Source organism: Nilaparvata lugens, chromosome X, assembly GCF_014356525.2.
Source record: "Nilaparvata lugens isolate BPH chromosome X, ASM1435652v1, whole genome shotgun sequence".
Lineage (NCBI taxonomy): Eukaryota > Metazoa > Arthropoda > Insecta > Hemiptera > Delphacidae > Nilaparvata > Nilaparvata lugens.
In genome coordinates this window covers 54,261,215-54,267,315 of record NC_052518.1, presented here as the reverse complement: position 1 = coordinate 54,267,315, position 6,101 = coordinate 54,261,215, and the positions used below count along the sequence as shown (strand labels likewise).

Here is a 6,101-nt window from a genome sequence, read left to right as displayed (position 1 = left end):
ACAAGAGCAACGTGTTGGCACTATGCTTTCCAGTAGACAACTGAAATAATTATTAGTAACCAGACAGTTCAACGTTCTAAAAATAACTTGTAACCATGGTGAACAGTTCCATGATTTCGCTAAATTGGTTCTAGGTATATGTCAATTAATAAAGTCTTAAACAAATATCATTAATACAAATGCTTGCAACTAGCATTCCGGGTGACGATACAACTATCAATTTTCACAAACAATTGTCAAATAAGAAACAATCATTTTTAAATATTATTGGACGACCAGCATAAAATTAAATAAGTTCGCTTCATTTTGTCATATTATTGTTTAAAATAAGTCCAAAACAAATAAGTTACCAGCCTTATCACAAATATGAATAGGTTTTACCGATTGAATATAGTGATAGATTCAAGGACTTTCTACACTTTTCGAAATGAATTAATGTTTTCGAAATACACATTGATGTGGAGCTTGTTTATTTCTGAATTGAATAGCATATTCATATTTTTTATCAATACAGCGGTTTTTATGTGAGGAAGTGATATTTGACGCGGTGTTTTGTATGTAATTCTTATGGGAAGCCGGCGTTTGCCACGTAGGCTCATGCCATCTCATCCGCGTATGTAAACGCGATTGAGGCAACCTGCTATACACTACCTATCCTTGTTTTACACTCACCATTCTATATAAAGACCGAGTGGCACATATATGTGTCACGAGTGAAAAAACCCTGAAATTTGAGAAACTTGAGGAATTTAACGATCTTACAGAGTAATTCAAATTACTGTTAAGGAAATATTCATTTCAACAGGTGATATGATTTGGAATGTGTGGAGTATCCTGTATTAATTGACTGGTATATATGAAGTAAACCTAATTTTTTATTGGGAGGAGTTGATTAGTCATGTGGCACATATATGTGCCACCCAGGAGCGAATGTGCTATTCCTTTATAGTCGAATATATGACATTTTTGGTTATGTAAATATGGATGTTACTTATTTTTATTGTATGTTGATTTTTATATGTTAGCAAGGTTAGCGTTTTAGGCAATATTTACACTGCACTGTAGTAGATAGCCGTATTTGTTTTTCAAACCATACCTGTAGGTATGTAAATAAAAACAGAAATTCAAGTACCCATTTTAAAATTGGCATATTTCTTTTTAGAAATAAAAATATTAGAATAATATTATTTTTATTTTTCTTTGATTTCTATTCTCAAGTATTATTCAAAAGTAGCCCTGAAGAAAAAAGACTATAGGTATGTTTTATCCCAGTAATGCGTTCACACTAACTCACTCAAAGTTGCAACCATATTAGTCCAGTCAATATAGACATGAAAAAGAGGGCCTGCTAGTAATTTATATTTTATTTCTGATTTTTATACCTATATTTTTTTAAACATCAATGAAAATTAAACTTGAACTTTCAGCAGTAAAATTATAAAAACATTTTGGGACATATTATTCATTATAAAAATTTGGGAATAAAATAGTTTTGGGCAAAGCCTGCTATTCTTTCCAAATTATATTTTTATGATTTGTGATTGTATCCACAAAAGGATAAATAAATTCAGAACCAACCAATATTTGCATGATAAATAATTGTCTTGTTCTATATAGATACAGAGTGGCCCAAAAACCTTGTATTTTCGATAAAATGGATATTTTCAGAAAATATTTTTTTGATAGTTCAACAATACTATGAAGAATCTATCCTCTAAATCTCAAGGATTTATCTTTTACCGAATTTTAAATGTTCTGTCCCAAAAATTCAAACTTTAGGCTCTCATATCTCAAAAACTAATGATCGGAAAAAATGTTTTCCTGAGAATACCTTTTCATTTTGATAGGTTGATGATATACAAACCGAAAAACTTTGAAAAATATCACCAGTATAAATTTTATTTTTAGCCTTTGCACAACCTTAAGCCGACTCTAGCCGTGGTTCACACTTCTGCCAGTTCACTCATTCATCAAACTTCTTGTAACATATCCAACATTATTAAGATTTATTGTGACTTAAGTCTCCAATATGGTTCTTTGGAAATTACTATACTAATTTGCAGCTTGTTTTACAATAAATTTTTGCTTCATATGAAATTAAAAATCTGAGCCTATTCAATTATAAAGTTATCATTTTAAAATTTTAAAACTGCTTTAGTTATTAGGAAATAGTATAGTGCAACTTACTGAAAATGGTTTCCATCAGATGTAGAAAGGAGTTTTAAATCTAAAACTGTAGTTGGCAGCATATTCGTCTGTCATGGTGGATTTTGGTATATGCGTCTGCACTTCTATTTCCCACCTTTGCCTGAAATCAAATGATACATCAAATGTATGAAAGCGATTTTCTAATTGAAAGGAATTTTATAAGTGATAGTAAATAAACCAATACAAGAGAGTTTTCAAGGACCTTACATAGTACTGAACTAATTATCAAATTGTAGCCTATCAATGAGAATGATTGCTTCTATTTACAATTTATTTAAAGTATTTCTCAAGGGGGTTATTTTATACTGGTCATATTGGAATAAATATGGTTTAATCTAATCAAAATATTGAAAAAAAATTTAGTTCATGTCCCTAACAAAAATGTAACTATAGTCCCTAATAAAAATAACTAATAATTAGTAGGTAGGCCTATTATGGTGTTATGAATAGTTCTATTATTGTAACATTTTACAATAGCTTCTTTTATATCATAACCATCCATGATATTGAATCAATCTATTATAATATTACTGAATCATATAATCACTAGCTTAAAATGTATTGAATCATGAAATTAAAACCACCAACTTAATAGTTTTTTTACAAGTTTGAAGTTAACCAACAATGGTAATAGTTTAATCAACTGTTAGACCCGGTTGCACAAAAGCCGGTTAAATTTTAACCGTGATTAACTTCACGAGAACCAATCAGAGAATGCGTTTTTGATAAAACGGCTTCTATGATTGGCTCTCGCGGAATTAATCACGGTTAAAATTTAACCGGCTTTTGTGCAACCGGGCCTTAGTGTTTGAAAATGATAAACATTCAACTTATACACACTAAAAATTGCAATTACTGTTATATTGGGGTTATTAATAGGGCTTGACATAAAATCTTAAAACTGCTTCAGTAATTCTTAAATATGGGCTATTGTAGGTAGCCTAAGTTTGTTTGTTAAGGTTACAAGTAAGTTTGTTTATGTATGTTGAAAAATTTGATTATTGAAGGAGATAGAGTGCAACTTACTGAAAATGGCTTTCATCAAATGTAGAGAGGAGAAGAACTTTTTTCAAATCTAATCCTTGGCATCATATTCATCTGTCATGGTGGATTTTAGTATAATATGTATCTGCAGTTCTATTCCCACCTTCGTCTGAAATCAAATGGAACATGTATGAAAGCAATTATCTAATTGAAAGAAATTTTGGCTAAAGTGCACGTCCAGTGCCAACATACCTGTCATCAAATTTTTGGTTGGGATCGATTTAGTATGATATTTTGAGCACAAAATCAAAAAATTAAACGGCGGTCACTATTGTTTTCAAAATAAACTAAGTTCAAAGTAGCATAACTTTACATGCATTTAACCTATGCTATAAGTAGCAACCATAAGTAGCTAAGGTTAGGAAAAGCTTTAGGTTAATAAAGCTTAGGTTAGGAAAAGCTTTGGGTTAGGAAAACTCAGATTAGGAATATCATAATTTGATGATTTCAATAATCAAAATGGCTGCTACTCATAGGTTAAATGCATGTAAAATTGTGCTACTTTGAACTTAGTTTATTTCAAAAACAATAGTGACCGCCGTTTAATTTTTGTGATTTTGTGCTCAAAATCGCATACTTAATAATCGATCCCAACAAAAATTTGATGACAGGTATGTTGGCACTGGACGTGCATTCACACCGAAATTTTGAAGTAATAATTTAGTATGGTTTTAATAAATTGATAGTATTAAAACAATAAACCAATACAAGGGAGTATTTGAGGACCTTACATAGTACTGAACTAATTATTAAATTGTAGCCTATCAATAAGAATGATTGCTGCTATTTACAGTTTATTTAGAGTATTTCTCAAGAGATTGATTTGATACTAGTCATATAGAAATAAATAATGTTTTATCTAATCAAAATACTGTATTCAAAAAGTTAATTAGGTCAAATGTAACCATAGTCCCTAATAACTTATGCCTATAAATAACTAAAATATTATTAGTGGGTAGGTCTATTCTGGTATTAGCTTTATTATTGTAACATTTTACAATAGCTTCTTATATCTTAAACATTCATAATAATTAAATCAATCTATTATGATATTACTGAATCATATAATCACTAGTTTAAAAATTATTACCTAAATCATAAAATCGAAACCACACTTGATAGTTGTTTTACAAGTTTAAGGTACCAAGAATGTTAGCAGTTGGTTAAATCAACTGTTTGGGTTTAAAAATGGAGAAAAATTAACTTATACACACTAAACATTGCAGTTAATGTAGTATCAGGGTTATTAATAGGGCCTAACATAATTATTTACCATAGTGCTTTTAAAAACAACATGTGCTTTACAAATTTGTCTGGGGAATGCTTTGCCATCACTAGGCTAAACAGCTTTGTTTAGTAGGTAACTTCTGTATGATATTAAACTTATTAATAAATATCCTAGACATAAATGAATGATCTTACCTTAATTTAAGACCTTCAGCAATCAAAAATCATCATCAACTTGATGACGCGATAAAATAGAGGATAAACAAACAACGAACCAACTTCACCTTCAACTACTGAAAACTGTAGGAGACAGGACATCTTTAATGGCTGTCGCTCAAGTGCAGTAGCACACAAGCATGAATCACCCTGGGAATTTCAAAGTTATTGATATAGACAATCTTTATTGTTAACATTAAAACAGTCCATATTTCTGGGACGGATTAATGATTTCTTTATGGGGGACATTTGTGCTTCCACTGAAATAATGTTGGAATCAATAAAATAGTACCTGGTTTATTATTATTTGAATTTAAAACTTGAAAATTATTTCATAGGCTTGGTGTGTGACATGATTTTTAGCACAAACTGGAATCTAATTTGGAAAAAATGATATAACTTTTTCAATTTTGGATGGAAACATTTGAAATTCTAGGACAATGTTTATAACATGAACAGAATCGTTAATTATTTTTTTCAAAATTTTCCATCATCAATTACCAATTATTTAAAATTTTAAACGTTAGTAGCCCGTCAACGGCCCGTCTTAGGGGATTTTTGCATTGAGAAGAAGTGCTGGAAATCTACTTCTGTAGCCGAATAAGTGATAAAAGACTGCTTTTTTGAACATTTTTGGGAAACTTAGAAATCGATCAAATTTTTTCCAAGTCCCTATCTGGATTACAATTAGCGCAAAAGGTCTATTATATCATCAACAGTACGTTGTAGACGATTTTCGCAAGAGACAAAAAGTGTTTGAAATTCAATTCTGCATCCGAACTATTGATTAGAAATACAATTTTTCGACTTTTTTGGGAAACTTGAACATCTGGCAAATTTATTCAGTCCCTCTGGATTTAGCGCAAAAGGTCAATTATATCGTTAACAGTGCATTTTAGACGATTTTCGCAAAAGACAAAAAGTATTTGAATTGCAATTCTGCACCCGAATTGATTAACAAAAAGCTTAAAGTGAGACTTTTTGGAAAACTCAAAAAAATTTCAGTCTTAATTTGTGTAAAACATTTTCTTTATCTCGATAACGGTGAGTTGGAGACGATTTTTGAAGAAGATAGAAAGGGATTGGAATTCAATTCCACTTAGGAATTAGGCCTATTGGTCAGAAAGCCTAAATTGAAACATTTTTAGGGATTAAGTTACACAGGTGAAGGGGGAAGAAAACACCTTCTGAAAAAAATGTTTGATTTTCACTTATAACATTTTCACTTAGTGTGTTGACTGGATAGGAACTGTAGAAATTCCATACTGTATCAACCTTTCTAACGTTTATTTTAGTAAACATTTCTAAGTTTATCAAACGTTGTTTTCATAACGTTTATCAGCAATATACATTCTAGACGTTTATTAAACGTTTATAGAGTAAACGTTCATTTTAGTAAAATTCCC

General features: G+C 30.4%; 1 long non-coding RNA gene across 2 annotated transcripts in view; it reads right to left on the bottom strand.

The window, feature by feature from the left end:
• Nucleotides 1-4,813, bottom strand: part of LOC120355054 — a 9,445-nt gene extending 4,632 nt beyond the window's left edge. The window contains exons 1-3 of one of the 2 annotated variants that reach the window (XR_005573394.1): nucleotides 4,675-4,813; nucleotides 3,235-3,361; nucleotides 2,188-2,308 (exon numbers count right to left, since the gene is read on the bottom strand). This is a non-coding gene — a long non-coding RNA (uncharacterized LOC120355054). The remainder of the gene's footprint in view (nucleotides 1-2,187; nucleotides 2,309-3,234; nucleotides 3,362-4,674) is intronic. The other variant, XR_005573395.1, reaches the window with a different exon arrangement.
• Nucleotides 4,814-6,101: the final 1,288 nt, after the last annotated feature.